At 38.3% G+C, this 17379-nt stretch overlaps 1 non-coding gene across 1 annotated transcript; it reads left to right on the forward strand.

Moving 5' to 3' along the window:
• The first annotated feature begins 16648 nt into the window (after positions 1-16648).
• Positions 16649-16755, forward strand: LOC145056158 (small nucleolar RNA R71). Its single transcript, XR_013685691.1, has one exon. It is a non-coding gene; the product is annotated as a small nucleolar RNA R71 (small nucleolar RNA).
• Positions 16756-17379: the final 624 nt, after the last annotated feature.

Below are 17379 nucleotides of genomic sequence, written 5' to 3' on the forward strand. Positions count from 1 at the left end.
TGTTTTCCTATGATGTTTGGAGTCGTAAATAAACAAATATCTACTTATTTATATGTCCTGCTATTATCAAAAGTAATTATAACTTGTAAGTGTTAACCTCGTTTAATTAAATAGAGTTATATTACTTTTCAACCACTTCACCCGGGTAAAACGTTTTGACCCCGTTAAACTTTAGCATCGGGTAGCCATGTACCGGGTGCAATACCCGAGACATATATAAGCAAATGAACACAACTTTTAAGCCCTTTTACCACTCATTCACTCTCTCTCACTAATTTCTCTCTCTAGACCCGAACCCGACTCCAAAACCGCGAATTCCGGCTTCCAAAGGTAAGGGTTTCTTCCCTATCTTGCTCTAATCATAGTCCATAGCATTTAGAGGCCAAAAATCAAGGGATTTAGTAGATTAAAGGGAGTTTACGGCCTAGGAAGCCCCTTAGGCCGTAAACACCCAAAACTTGGCCAAATAACACATTTTTCCTTCCTATAAGCTTGTACAATAATTAAGGAAATAGCCTAGGTGAGTTGGGACATGAAAACATAAGCTTTTATGACCTAAAAAGGAGTTTACGGCCCAAGCTTGTGCTTAGGCCGTAAACACCAAATTTCTATGCCATTTTCCCCCAAAAACTCATCTAGGGCATGTAGGAATTTAGCTATGATCCTAGGAAATGTTTAAGGCCATTAAGCATCTCATTTTGAAGCCAAAAGAAGAGTTTACGGCCAAGGCTATACTTGGGCCGTAAAATCCCCAATAATTATGCCAAAATGTCCCATAAAACCACCTAAGGCTTTCTAAAATTTATCTAAGACTTAAGGAAGTGATTTGGACCATTTAAACATCCATTTGAGGGACTTAATGGAGTTTACGGCCCAAGCACAATTTTGGACCGTAAACTCCCCAAAATGTCACAAAATGAGGGTTTTAACCCTCCAAATTAGTCCAAGACACTTGCTAGTAAATTAGGGAAGTGAAATAAGGCCTTAACTTGCAATTTTGGAGGAGCACATGAGTTTACGGCCAAGCCTAGGGGGATTACGGCCGTAAACTCCCAAGGAGTGGCCTTTGGGCCGTAAACTCCAAGGGAGTGAACTCATGGACTCCCCCGCAAACCTCTCTTGGCCTTGTACCACTCCCGGGAACCCCTTCTAGGCCCTAAAACCCCAAATCGATGCTAGAATGCCTAAATACTTTAATGAAAAGCATAAAATGACTAATTTCTTGAAAAATACATATTTCATATGACATTAGGATCCTAAAATGTGCACAATTCGTTAATTGGTACAAAACACTCAACCGACACTTTCACCCGATTTACCCGATTCACCCGAATTACACGATTTCAGGTGAGTTCATACCCCTTTAATGAACCTTTCAAATGTTTTATATGTTTTAGGGGGGGGGGGATACAAGTCAATTATACATGTTTATGGAAATTCATACAAGTCATTTATTCATTTATGGAAATTAATCACATGTGATATACTATCCGTAGTTCAAATCACATGTGATTTACCACTATGCTTTATAAAAAGGATTTTCGTTTTCAAAACCATTTCGGATAAAAGATCAATTTTCTAAATAATCCCTTTTGCCAAGATTTTTATTAAATAAATTCCTTATAAAATGTAACCACACCAATATATTTATATAATTAAGGCTTGAAGGACTTAGGACCGATAGCTCGCCTTATTTCCTGTTCTTGTTTGACTGTGGGCTTAGGGTAGTTGTTATCCGTTCGAATGTCATTGATTTCTTAGTTATATATCATATATATTAGTGTTGGATACGAGTATTTTCATTTCATCCAATGTTTAAACCACTAAATTGACAAGAATCATACGCACTAAGTAAACTATAATAGGTATAGTTAAGGCCACTATTACTCACTATAACTACTACTCTACACACTATAATACACTCTATAATGATACTATATACTAATACGAGAACATACTGCGAGTATACAAAAGACTACTACGCTATATTACAAGAGAAAGCACAAATCAAGAGATAACACACTAACCCACTACGAGATACTCTATTCGCTACGCACTACGCCCAGAGTCTTCTGGCAGGAAGACGACGCTATATGTATAGATCTATACGGGGCAGACGCTATTACATCCCGACTGTTAACTTCAGTCCGAGTCGTACAGGCCTAGGGATGCCACTAGTTCACTACACTGTACATGACCGGGAAGGTCATGGGGTCCTCTATTACTCACACTATCGATAACATACAAGAAATACACTATAACCACACTAAAATACTAAACAAAAAGTTAAAGTTAATATCCCGAAGTAAGCAAGTATTTAATACTAAAGAAAGTTTGCACCACTATTATGGACTTCAGGCATAATCTACCGTATTGCATTACTTATTGGAAACTCACTATTATACTATTACCATAAATGGTTTTCAAAGATGAAAATGATATGTTTCTTAAAGGTTTTCACTTACAACGTATTTCTGGAAAATATAGGATTTTCTAGGATTTTATACCATTTATAATTGTAAACTTGCAGCTTTTCATTCTATCGGTTCTAATGCTTTTATACAAAAACTCACACTAAATTCTTATGAACTCACCAGCTTTATGCTGATATTCGTTTTCAAAATAACTTGTATCCTCAGGTCAAAGATAGACAGGTACAGGTGCGGCATTTTGGAGAAGGTGGAGCATACAAGATCCATCTCTTATTTTTGTAATACTTTTGGTACTTGTTAAACATTACAAAACACACTTGTAATTAAACTCACTATGTAATGCAATGGTTGTATGTTTCTTGTTTTTACTATTATGCAATTATGATGATACTGTACATGACGTCCTCCACCCCGAAACGTATTCCGCCGTTATCGGTTTTGGGGTGTGACAGATTGGTATCAGAGCATTGTTTATAGTGAATCAAGTATATCAACCTATAAAAGATATATGAAGTATAAATACTTCGGGACTAAAACAATCTGACCAAGAATATATACTGTTAAGTATCTAAAAGATCGAACTAAGTATATATATATATATATATATACACGCATCACTATAAAATAGAGGAGTCAGTATCACCCTAGAACAAAACAAAAGTATTAAGATTGTTGGATAGCACAATTGGGCTTAGAGACATATAGTCACATTTGGGAGGATGTAGCCTGATCAACTACGTTTCCCTGGTAGTGACTAGCATGTGCCTATGTTTGGTTGTGGTGTTGCAACAAGTCTAAAAACTTACCAACACTACCACAATAACGTTACCATAAGAATACTATAGGAGTATTCTGTATCTCTAAAACATACGTATGTGATAACTAAAAGGGTCGTTAGTAGTAGGACAATAGTTGCTAAGTGGATACACCACGGTTACATGTGACTAGGGCGCTATAGACTCAGAATCTGAAGCCTTTGCTTCATTCCCTGTTCTTGTTTGATTGGGGGTCTGAAGTTAGGGTTGCTTATTCGAAGGACTATCTTGCTTCGGTTACATGTAATCGGTATGCACTACACAAGTATTGGGTCGACTAATAACGATTCATCCTATAAGTATCTTAGAATAGTACGTCTATTAACCTCTCCTTTCCCCTTTCTCGCGTAGATAGCATGGCTGGCTTCCACCATCCCGACGATCCGTACTATCCGAACGAGGGCAATGGAGGATGGCTCGACGAGGAGTCAGACGATGATCACCCGATCCCGTTGGATGATCATCATGCTGAAGGCTTCTCGGATAGCTCGAGCTCCAAACCAGAAGTTAACAACCAACCTCCTGAAGCCCCGAACCCTAACCCCCGTCCGACATTTCAGGGTCCCACTCCTATGTGGGCCATATCCTTGCACCGATGGAGCGAGGAGCAGGGTCAGCCCTTGCCTTACAATGGAGACCGAAGCTTCTACAACATAAGTGAAGGAGGACCAGCAGATCGGGTTCTGCCCATCATGATCCAAAGGATTGCCAGGAATGTTGAGCAGGGCCAAGCTGCTATTGGTCGAGTTGTGGAAGTGGATGCCAACTCGAACCTCAACACGGCTCGCATCCGCCAACTCGAAGAAGCCATGGACAGGACAAGGAGGACCAACAAGGCTCTGCAGCATCAGCTGGCTGCATCCCGAGCCGAAGTTAGTGAACTCCGAGCGCGCCAAAGGACTCATGATCGACACCTTCAAGAAGTTATGCGTCAGCTAGCGGATCTGAGGATTCGCCCAACGAGTAACCGTCGCCAGTAGGAGACGTCTAGTTACCCCACTCTTTTGTTTAAAGGATTAGCCTTTTCTCTCTATGTTCCGTAGGTCTCCTGTCTGTAAACATTCCTAGCTTAAAGTACTCTAGTTAAACCTCTAAACTGCCAACATTTACTCTCTGGTTTGATGTAAGACCTACTGATAGGTCAATTTTCATGAACTTGTGTTGCATCATTAATACTAGCATATTGGCAGTTAATTACTCTATTGCTATGAATCTCATTCTGATCTTGGATTATGTGATTCAATCCACGAGACACTCTATTCATATTCGCAATACGCTCTTACTATTGCTATCATTTCTATGATCTTCCAGTGAAGGATGCCTCCACGAAAGCGTCCAAGCAGAGGAAGACCAGCAACTCAAACCCCTCCTCCACCACCTCCTCCTCCGCAGTTCGACCCGGTGTTGTTCCAAACAGCAGTGACCGCGGCTGTGACAGCAACCATGGCCCAAATGAACTCTGGGGACGCGAGTGGTGGTAACTCCAGGTTCGGTGAAGTCCATCAAAGGGTGCAGGGATGCACTTATAAGGATTTCATGAACTGTAAACCTACCTTCTTCGATGGTACCGGAGGAATTCTGGCATTGTCCCAATGGTTCGAAAGAACCAAAGCTGTATTTGAGATGTGCTCTTTCCCCGAAGAGAGCAAAATCAAGTTCGCTACTGCTACCCTCACTAACAGGGCCTTGACATGGTGGAACGGCCATGTCAGTGCACTCTCCTTGGTCACAGCCAACGCCATGGGCTGGGACACTCTAAAAGATCTCATGAGAGGGGAGTACTACCCTTGGGGCGAAGTTCAGAAACTCGAGGAGGAACTCTGGAACCTCAAAATGAAAGGGACTGACATAACAGCTTACATGGCCAGGTTCTGTGACTTGGCGGCTATGTGTCCTAATATGATCCCATCTGAGAGCAAGAAGATTGAACGGTACATCTGGGGTTTAGTGCCCCCGTATCGAGGAAATGTTCTAGCCTCACGCCCTACCACCTTCGACAGCGCCAAGGAACTGGCCCAGAGTCTGATCAACCATGAGATCTCTTCCACTCCAGCGACAGCAACTGCAACTACCACTGCACCACCCGATTCATCTGATAGAAAGAGGAAGCGATGGGATAAGAAGAAGGGCAAGAAAACTCAAACCTCCTCCAAGGACCAGCAAATCGTGGTGGTCCATGCTGCCACTACCCCAGCCACTCCGGCCGCACCAGCCCCGCCAAAAGCTTATAGCGGGAATCTGCCCAAGTGTCCCATGTGATATACTATCCGTAGTTCAAATCACATGTGATATACTAGCCGTACTTCAAATCACATGTGATTTACCACTATGCTTTATAAAAAGGATTTTCGTTTTCAAAACCATTTCGGATAAAAGATCAATTTTCTAAATATTCCCTTTTGACAAGATTTTTATTAAATAAATTCCTTATAAAATGTAACCACACCAATATATTTATATAATTAAGGCTTGAAGGACTTAGGACCGATAGCTCGCCTTATTTCCTGTTCTTGTTTGACTGTGGGCTTAGGGTAGTTGTTATCCGTCCGACTTTCGTTGATTTCTTAGTTATATATCATATATATTAGTGTTGGATACGAGTATTTTCATTTCATCCAATGTTTAAACCACTAAATTGACAGGAATCATACGCACTAAGTTAACTATAATAGGTATAGTTAAGGCCACTATTACTCGCTATAACTACTACTCTACACACTATAATACACTCTATAATGATACTATATACTAATACGAGAACATACTGCGAGTATACAAAAGACTACTACGCTATATTACAAGAGAAAGCACAAATCAAGAGATAACACACTAACCCACTACGAGATACTCTATTTGCTACGCACTACGCCCAAAGTCTTCTGGTAGGAAGACGACGCTATATGTATAGATCTATACGGGGCAGACGCTATTACATCCCGACTGTTAACTTCAGTCCGAGCCGTATAGGCCCAGGGATGCCACTACTTCACTACACTATGCATGACCGGGAAGGTCATGGGGTCCTCTATTACTCACACTATCGGTAACATACAAGAAATACACTATAACCACACTAAAATACTAAACAAAAAGTTAAAGTTAATATCCCGAAGTAAGCAAGTATTTAATACTAAAGAAAGTTTGGACCACTATTATGGACTTCAGGCATAATCTACCGTATTGCATTACTTATTGGAAACTCACTATTATACTATTACCATAAATGGTTTTCAAAGATGAAAATGATATGTTTCTTAAAGGTGTTCACTTACAACGTATTTCTGGAAAATATAGGATTTTCTAGGATTTTATACCATTTATGATTGTAAAGTTGCAGCTTTTCATTCTATCGGTTCTAATGCTTTTATACAAAAACTCACACTAAATTCTTATGAAGTCACCAGCTTTATGCTGATATTCGTTTTCAAAATAACTTGTATCCTCAGGTCAAAGATAGACAGGTACAGGTGCGGCATTTTGGAGATGGTGGAGCATACAAGATCCATCTCTTATTTTTGTAATACTTTTGGTACTTGTTAAACATTACAAAACACGCTTGTAATTAAACTCACTATGTAATGCAATGGTTGTATGTTTCTTGTTTTTACTATTATGCAATTGTGATGATACTGTACATGACGTCCTCCACCCCGAAACGTATTCCGTCATTATCGGTTTTGGGGCGTGACAGGACTGAGTAGGGTTAAACACTTGCAACACGCTAGGAGCATTGGGCTGAAGGACGATATTAGTTTGGATTAGATAGTTTGGAAAAGTGTAATAGATAAATGTAATTGACATTCGATGATTGAATAAATGAGTATTATTTATTAATAAAGTTACTATCTTATGTTGATTGCTTACCTATTGTTTCATTTTGCATATTTGACTTCCTGAATAACAGATTATTCGAACGGTCTATAGTCGTTCATATGTTGGAACTAGGTATAAATGAAGATTGTCATGAATTGGTGTGTAGATTTTCTGAAAGGTATTGGACATAGCAAAGGTTTGCTACAACGTTCATGAGTGCTTATGAACAAGTTTTGAGCATTGGAATAAACCCACGCTTGCTGGAATCACTTCATGGAATTTATCACGAGTAATCGCAAGACGATAATATCATATGGTCTTAAAACCTAGATATATGGTTTATTGTTTGCTGATTGGTTGTGCATTGATAATGCGAAAACGCATCAATAACTTGATGTTATAAAGCGCATTGTTGTGTATGATTTAATTAGTGAATATTAAATGCATATAAGTGGAAGTTTATCTGTTCCTTTTATCCTAAGAGGGTAAAAGTAATATCAGGGCCCCTCGATGATTTGCTTTGACTTATGTGTCGGGCCCGGTCAGGACTGAATTGATGTGTTCAATTAAGTTCTTTGTCAAACGAATCTGAGATCGAGAAACAAACTACTGGACAATAAGTATGACTATGTTCAATGTGATTGTCCACACGATATCTAGAATAAAGGATCATACGATCCCATATCTAAAAGACAGGTTACAGATAAGATCAGAGTTCGACAACGTCTTTGAGAGCTATGATTGCTAATCTGATTCTACTTGTATTTATGGTTACTATACTTATCCAAGTAGGAGACTATTGAATTAGCGTCTAAGCCCGTAACCATATTTGGTAAGTACTTGACCCGGTTGTGCATGGTCCTTTTAGGTTGCCTTCACCATAACTACTTGACAGGGTGATTTATTGAAGTAAGAGGAGATATTATGGTTTATTAATATATTATAAGAATAATATATTAAAAGAGAAATCATATTATTTAATTAATATTAGTCATAAATTAATTAGGGATTAATTTGGTGACTAAAAGATATTAAGTGAACAAAGGGGACTTAAACTGTCAAATGTGTGGTAGTTGATTTTTGGGCTGGGAAACCAAATGGATCAAAGGGGTGAACGAAATTATGATGGGAGCCTATAATATTTTCGTCCATGGACTTTATTCTAGAAGGTTCCATGGGCTGCTTAGGGTTTAAGCTATCCATTAGGGTTTTGACTGAAATCCTAGCTTCTCACAGAATAAATAGGACCCTATGCATGCAATTTTCGGCCACTTGCTTTCTAAGAACCCTAGAGCCGATTTTGTGTGCCTCCTCCCTCTCTCAAATACTACCCTCTTGCTAGTTGGTGTTTGTAAGCCATTAGAGGAGTTACACTTGTGACTCTAAGCTCCAAGAACAAGAAGATTCAAGCTTTTAATAAGAGGTAATCATCTAGATCTAATTTGTCATGTTAATTTTTTATTATATACTCTAGATCTAGGGTTTGCAAGTCTTGGATGAATAGCATGTACAATAGAGAAGCCTAGATCCAAGCATTAGGGTTTGCATGAACACATAGGATGTTATTTTGTGTAAAACCCATCATTCTCACCCTAAACTTCTGCAAAGATCAAAAACAAAACCAAATAATAAAAAGGAAAACAATCATTAAACTAAAATTCCTAATTATTAGAAGTTGCAAACATAAACAACCAAAATAAAAGCATACAAACAAATAAAAATAAAATTGTCTTAATAACACAGACATAAATAAAATAAAAAGGATAGTCACTCCTCATCCTCTTCGTCTCGTCATCCACATCCAACTCCACTACCTCCCGCACCACTTTATCTTGCCCTCCATTGGTCCTCCCAAGTTCGAATATGAGGGTAGTTGAGAAAAGAATCGTTGCATCGTATCCTTATATGACTCATAATATACTAAGGGTCATGTTGGTTTGATTCAAACCACAACCTATATCATCTTGATATGCTCTCAATTCAAAATTGTACGGGTCCATGGGTAGTTCATCTTCAATCGGAATCACTGGGGGGTCTTCATGTATATGCGTGGGCCCGGGACGAACTCTTCTTCCCGGTCCCTCCGGCGCTACCTCATACTCTTCGGGAATGGAAGAGTTCCCTCCACATATTCTCAACAATTCTAGTCCTCGTATATAATAGAAAGCTAAATGGCTTCATTTGCATCATGGTAAGGAAGTTCCTAGCCCCACCATTGAAAATACCATATGACCTTGCCAATCTGGTAACAAACATCCCTCCACAAATCCTCGATGTCTTCCTTTCTTTGACTCCCCTTTCTGCCAAATATTTCGCTAAATAATAGGGGATGTTGCAGAAGGAGTTGGGTGTAAGAATGCTCCTTAAGTAGAAGAGATAAATGCTTGGGACTTTATCATCATCTTTTCTCATGTTAATGGAGCTCAAGATAAACCTATGGAAAAGCCTATGAACTGGTGATATGATATCACCCTCTTGGGCTGCTGATGGAATATAAACACCTTAAGTAATTGTACTCCACCAGTTCGCTCCATTCACCCCGTGTGGAAATTACCTATGGTAGTGATCAAGAAATAGCCCGAATCCTTCAGTCATGGCCTTAGATTGATTATATAAACCCATTCCCGATGCCAGATCATCCATGATGCATTCCCGATATTCTCCCCCCAAGACAAAAAGTGAGAGCATGTGTGTCAAAATTCCTTTTTCTTCTTCAAAGTTTCCAACATATTTCACTTCTTCCAACCAATTCCAATTTACTTCATTAGCAATATAAAATTCCTTTTTCTTCAAAGTTTCCAACTTATTTCTCTATTAAATTAAAGTCCTTTGTTGAACCACTTATGGGAAGTGAAACCAAGGAAAGTCATCTTGGTCTCCTGGAATTTGTTGCCCTCTGCTTCTCCTCATTTTTTTCTACACAAACAAATAGCAAAGGAAACCAAAAAAACCACAAAAAATAGTTAAAAATAAAAAATTTTGTAAATCTAGGCACTCTACTGAATTAACTCGTCGAGTTGCAAGAACAACTCGGCTAGTTCGATGAGTATTGCTAAAATTCTTTTCTGATTCAATCCGACTGAATCATATTTTCTCAACATCACTTCAGGGGTTTATCTAGGGTAGTAAAAAACGTATTAAATCATAAGAAAAAATAGATTAAACACCCTAATTTGCTCAAAATTGAAACCCTGGAGTTTATGCTAAGTTCAAAATTGGGGGTTCTTCACTAAATCAAACATAATGCTTATAAAAGTCTGAACTTTAACTGGAGTAAGTACGAAAAATCTTACCTTTCTTGAGAATTTTGGATTAGAACCGAAGGATTGAAAGATTGTTGCTTGAGAGGAAAAACTTGTCGAGTGCTAGGGTGCGGTTGGGTGAAACTGATAAAGTTTTGCCTTTTAAGGTTAAAAACCCTTATTCATTGAGTTTAAAAAAAATTATTTTCGGTAATAATAGTTGACTCGTCGAGTTGGGGACCCCAAACTCGTTGATTGGAGACAATTCTGACCCAAAAATCATGAAAAATCATTTGAACTCGTCGAGTAAACAATTAGAAATCGTTGAGTTTAAGGCTATGGTTTAAGTTTTTTTTCCACAAAAATTTCACCACACCCCACACTCAAACCTTGCTTGTCCTCAAGCAACATTTTAAAATTATGAGAAGACTAAGAATGAAAATCTTTAACAAAAAACAAATAAAAGAAAGAAATAAAAGACGAAAAAGAAAACAAAAGAAAAAGAAAGCAAACTCAAATGACAGGTTGTCTCCCACAAGCGCTTCTTTTTAAGGAGCCTTGAGCTGGACTCCTTCCCGGTCTATGTTGCAGCAGCTTCCTCTGATGGAAGTACCTTCTTCACCTTTTGCACTTTACTTCTTCTTTTATAAGCCATTACTTTCCTTATGTATGCCTTTTTCATGTCTTCCGTTTTCTTTCTAGTGACATTTTCTTCATACTTATGCTTTGTTCATTTACTCCCCTTAATAAGACTGGCTTTCTCTTCTACTTTCTGTTGTCCCAACTTTTCCACTTCCATTTTTTCTATTTCAATTTCCTTTTAACTCATCCCCTCATCATAACTTGAGATCACTTTTGTCTCACTTTCTTCATATACTTGGGAATAGGGTGGTTTAAAAGTGAAAAATTCAAAGGTGGTAGACACTAAGGCATGAGGTTTGGTTCTCTTTACCTTAGTTGGCTTAATTTCTTCCACTTTTTGATCACTCATGTGCAAGCCAATGGAAGAGTTATTATTCTTCTTGTCATTCCAAGCCATGGTATTCTCTTGTTTCTCCAAACTCTCCTGCTTGTTGTCTTTACTCGCTTCACCATATTTTGATTTTTGGTTTGAACAATCCGAGTTTTTATCATCAACATGGAGACTTTATGTTTTAGAAATTCTTACATCTTCATCACCTTCACTTTCCTCAATTAGTTTCTCCAGATCTTCTAAGTCTCTTTGAGAATCAAAGTCCTCTTCTAAAGAGAATGTGAATTCCTTTAAATTGTTTTCTTGCCAAAGCGCTAGTTCCCTTTCTACCAATTCGTGAATCGTATCCACCGAGGAAATCATTTCATCACTAGATTTTGAATGCTTTACCACTAGAGTGACTCCAAAAGTGACCGACTCATCTCCCAACCATAGAATAAGTTTGGACTCTCACACATCTACTATAGCACAAGTGGTATTTAGAAAAGGTCTTCCAAGAATAATTGGGACTTTATGATCCTCCTCCATATCTGACACTATAAATCCGGTAGGAAATACCAGCTTATCCACCTTGACTAGAAGATCCTCGCAAATCCCCTTTGGATAAGTTACCGTCTTATTAGCTATATGGATTTCCATATGGATAGGCTTTGGTTCTAGAAGATTTAACTTCTTGAAGAATGAGCATGACATAAGGTTTAGACTAGCCCCCGAATCGGCCATTTCATAAGTAGCAGTCAAGTTTCCAAATTTTCATGTCAAAGTCAAACTACCCGGATCTCCCATCTTCTCTGGCGTTTTTTCCATTATACGGGCTAAACAAATTTTATTCAAAACTACTTCTGATACATCCGCCATCTGCCTTCTATTTATGAGAAGTTCTTTTAAGAAGCTTGCGTACTTTGGCATTTATGATATCACTTTAGTGAACATAATGTTAACTTGGAGGGTCTTTATGTGCTCTAAAAACTTCTTGTATTCTTCATTTTGTCTATGTCGTATGGATCCACCTGGATATGGAAAGCGAAGCTGGTATGATTTTAATGGGGGATTATTGTTTTCATCAGACCTAAAACTCATCGAGTTCTTCTTTGGAACTCGTCGAGTTACCTCCATTGTTTGCGATTCTTGCATTTATTCTCCTTTTTCGTGAAACATATTTGGATCTTCATTCTGGATTTGTGTCATAGGAATGAAATTCTTCTCAGACCTTGTTGTTGTTGCATTTACGTGAGTGACTCTTAGGTTTTGCTCGGTATTGCTTGGAAGTCCGTCCGACGACCGCTCATTGATTTGGCTTGCAAGTTGCCCTAGTTGCTTCTCGATGCTGAGGATCAAAGCTTGCTTATTCCTTATCAATGCTTGCTACTCTTTCATCATTTCTTGTTGCTCTCGTATCGCCGCATCGGTTTCATTGTGTCTCTTCTCGGAAGCGGATTCAAAGTGTGTGAGTATATCCTTAAGATCCATCTTCTTTTTTTGAACCGTCTCGTCACTTTGGTATAAACCCCTTACCTTTTGTCTAAATTTCTCCTCCTTCTCCTTCATATATTCTTCATAGGGTAGCCACTCCTTTTTTGTTTTTTGCCAATCTTCGTCATACCTATCCCCGCTTGAGTAACAAACTTGAGCTTTTCAGTTTCCATTCTCTTCCAAGTTGTCACACCCAAAAACTAAGAACGGTGGAAACGTTCTGGGGCGGAGGACGTCATGTATAATATCACAACAATGTAAAGTAGTAAACAAGCAACAACATCATCCATTGCATTAATAATATAATTATTTATACAAATGTGTTCTGTCAAATTTTGATAAACACTAAAGCATAAATCAAAATGAAAGATAAGTCTTGAACAACCTCCATCTTCCTTTCTCCTTGCATCAGTACCTGTCTATGATGACCTGAGGATACAAGTAATTTTGAAAGCGAGTATCAGCTTTGAAGCTGGTGAGATCATAAGTATTTTAGTGTCTTAATTTGTATGTAAGAATTTGTAAGTATATGTATTGTAAGTATTGAAAGTGTATATGAACTGTAAGTGTTTGAAAAACCCTAGAAATCCCTATAATTCCTACTAGTATATGAAAGTGTCTTCTACCAAGACCTAACTGTTCTGAATGTAGTCTTCTACCAAGACCTAACTATTCTGAATGTAGTCTTCTACCAAGACCTAACTACTCTAAATGTGTGTCTCTTGTAAGAGTATGCATTTTCCCAAGTATAACTATCATTATCCAAAAATATAGTTTCTACAATTCTATGCGTCGAGTGAATGTTCACGAAGTGAATGTAATGGGAAAAAGAAATAGTGCTATGGTGTAGTGCTATAAGAACTACTGTCGTACTAACTACCTTAGACCGGATTTATATTAAGGCATTATGTGATAAATTGCACCATACAATCGACCAGTAACAACGACATAATGAATGGTCGTAATAACGGAATGACGTTTGGCACCCGCAGACCTGCAGGTTCGGCTGTAGCTAGCAGCAAGGTGTAGGATTGTCAATCTAGTATAGATCTATACGCAAACTCACGCTCTCCCTCCAAGAGACTCTGGCTACAACTCGAGTCATGACATTTAAGTCATGCACCGATTTAAATCACAATAATTAACGTATTCTTGTATATGTAATGTAATGAACTGTTCTAGCAGTAATGTATGTGCTCTCTACCTAGCAAGTGTAGTAATGTAATCATCCTAGTATAGTTGTATATGTTCTCTTCCTAGTATAGCTGTATATGTAATGTACTATAATGTTCTAGAAAGTATTGACTCATGAATGAACTGACTCATTGTATGATATCGCATTCTAGTAATTGTTCTAGTATCTTCCTAAACTACCCATATGGTAGTTTACTAGTAATCTAACTCGTACGTATGAACATGGATGTATACCCTTGCTACCCAAGGGAATATGATGAACTGGAAGGACCTTTTATGACTATATATGTACACATGATATAAAACTAATATTTAAACGACTTTTGGACGAATACCCGATATCCCACCAGACCACATCTCAAGCGCGAAAAGGAATTAGGGTGGATAGCCTTCCTAAGTTTTTTAAACATTTCTTATATAACTATACATATAGAGGCATGCAATTTATAATATAAAAGCATAAATAAGTTTTGTAAGACATTTGAAACATAAATATTATTTTAAGAAAAGATCGACTTGATGTCAATCTATAAAACAATTTGAAGGCATAAGTTTGATAAAACAGTTTAAGTATAAGGAAACATTTGTTTGAAACACAGCTGTAAATAAGTTTGAAAGGTAATGTACAGAGTAAGATGCATAATTCAATAAGGAGTTTAAAACATATAAAACGTTTATAAAAATCATTTGAAGAAAACTGTTTGGTAAAACGGCTAATGTGTAGCCATATCGTTTGAATGCTGTATATTAATCACATGTGATTGATGTAATAACTAGCATAATTCTACTTATTAATCACATGTGATTGATATAAGAAGCAACATGATTCTACTTGTATCCCGCCCCATAAAACATTTAAAAATAGTTTAAAACATTAGTTAAGGGGTATGAACTCACCTGCAGTGAGTGACTGGAATTGAACGGACTTTTATCGTACGGAAGGATCGGACAAGTGCTTGGTGTCAAGTGAAGACTTAGACACACACAATGATCCTAATTACATATGAAAACATATGTATATAAATAATTAGTGATTAAAACACTAATTATACAAGTATAAACATTTAAACGCGAGGAAAACACTTTTGGTCAAGTGCTAGGAGGCTAATGGGTTGCAACAAAGGAGTGCAATGCCCCTAATGGGAGTTTAAGGTCTAATGACCATAATCTTTGGAGTTTACGGCCCAGGGTAGTAAACTCCTTTGCCGTAAACTCTCAACCAAGGCTCTAAATGGTGCTTAGAATGATTACAACTCTAGTGGTGAATTGTTTCAAGGCTGTAACAAGTGTTTGGGTGCCATATTAACTCCTTTGGGGAGTTTACGGCCCAGAGACCATATTCCCTTGGAGTTTACGGCCATAAACTCCCTTGGGAGGGTTTTTATGGTGCTTTCAAGTCTCTAAATTAACTAGGAACAAATCTAGGCTTTTGTACTTGGCTTTAGAAGAGTTTATGGCACCATTTTATGGAGTTCACGGCCCTAGAACCTTTTGGGCCGTAAACTCCCTTACTCTTGGTGTTCTAAGTGTGTTAGCTAGTCCAAAAATCATTTAGGTACATGCCCAAATTGGTCTCTTGGCTTAAGGAAGGAGTTAGGGTGTCCTTTGACCCCTTTATAGGTGTTTACGGCCCAAGAACTTGTCTTGGCCGTAAACTCCTCAATACTAGTGATTTCTTATTTTTTCTAGGTTCTAAACACTTTAGGGTACTTGTCCTAATTGAAGTCTAAGCTTTAGGAGTGATTAGGGCACATTTAAGCCCTTGAATTTGGTGTTCACGGTCCAAGGAACTCTTGGGCCGTAAACACCTAAAGCTAGGTGTTCTTGATTGTTTTCTAGTCTCAAATGCTCATACATATTATCCTAAGCTAGTTACCTAACAAGGAAATGGGACTAGATGGCCTTTAAGCTTCATTTTGGAGTTTACTCCCCAAGAACGTTCTTGGGCGGTAAACTCCCGGATCTCATATATTTGACATACAATCTATGTTAATAAGCATAAAACAAGCATTATAACACAACTAGAGAAGTGTACTCAGGATTTGGGATGAAAACCCGAAGATCCGTTAGAGAGAAAACGACTTTTCTCTAGTTGGAAATGTGAATAATGAATGAATTTAGTTCAGAAATCTATTTATAGTCCTGAAATATTTTTGGCAGAAAATATTTTTATTCCTGGAACGAACTCTAATGTCCTAGAGTCTTGGAATAACAGTGTTGCACAAAACCCTAGTGCATCCACTCTCCTAATATCTTCTTAAGTGTAAAATCCTGAAAACTGCCAAACTTATACTCGAAATCTGAGTTTTCACTGTAACCGTTCTAACTTCTATTGGATTGAAATGGTTTGTTCAGAATGGAAATTTCGGGTTGTCACACAAGTCATAGTCTTTGGTAAGTTGAGGCCCACTACAGTTTTCATAACCCACTCGGATGGCGTTGATGGATTGGTCCATTTTTGTCATCCTACGATCCATTCTCTCTAACTTAGCCATCACTGCTGCCTTGTTATCAGAAACTAAGTTCACCGCCCCTCGAGTTGAGTCGTGTCTCGGATTATGATATTCTCTTGAGTGTTTAGATAATTCTTCAATCATTTTTTATAACGCATGTGCCTTCTTTGTGATTGGTCCTTGGGAGTCAACGAGCTTCCTGGTTGTCACATTCACTCCATCATAGAATATAGAGACTTCTTGCTGAATGTTTAGGTCATTATGATGGCAGTTCTTCAACAAGCCTTTGTATCTTTCCCATGCCTCATAGAGTGACTCGCCTCCTTGATGTTTGAAGTTTGCAATGGCTTTCTTTAACTTTGCTATTGTGGATGGTGGGCAAAACTGATGTATGAATTCTTCGTGCATGTTTTTCCATGTTGTGATTGATCCTGGAGGGAGTGATTTTAGCCAATCTTATGCGGCTCCCTTGAACGTAACTGGTAGCTTCCTAAGTAGACTAGTCTTGCGAGGCACATTAGGGATGTTGAAGTAGTCAGCTATGTCATTATAACGACCAAAAATTTCAACCAATTTAAAATTTTCGAAAACAACTCGATTCCATTAAAGTTATTACAAAAAGGTTTTCAATACAATTTATTTTAAGCATTCCTAGAATCTCATCACAACATAAACACGAGGAGCGGTACGATCACGCCTTCGCCTTGCCACGGTCTCCTGAAGAACCTGAAAAACATAAAACCACAACTATAAGCCCGAAAGCTTAGTGAGATATCCCCAAAATGCCAACCACATATACCATACACGCATAACATGCCACAACATATCCGGTCACAGAACAACCATGCACTTTGGGTCTACTATGTGACTGGTCCGCCGCACCGGCCAACAGTCCACCTAGTCCACCCTCCGAGTCTAGCCACATACATCGAGTCTGCAGTGTGATTGGTCCGCCAGCACCGGGCCTTCAATCCACCTGGTCCA

The sequence above is a fragment of the Lactuca serriola genome, chromosome 5 (genome assembly GCF_051521515.1).
Source record: "Lactuca serriola cultivar US96UC23 chromosome 5, Lser_US96UC23_V15, whole genome shotgun sequence".
In the NCBI taxonomy this organism is placed as follows: Eukaryota; Viridiplantae; Streptophyta; class Magnoliopsida; order Asterales; family Asteraceae; genus Lactuca; species Lactuca serriola.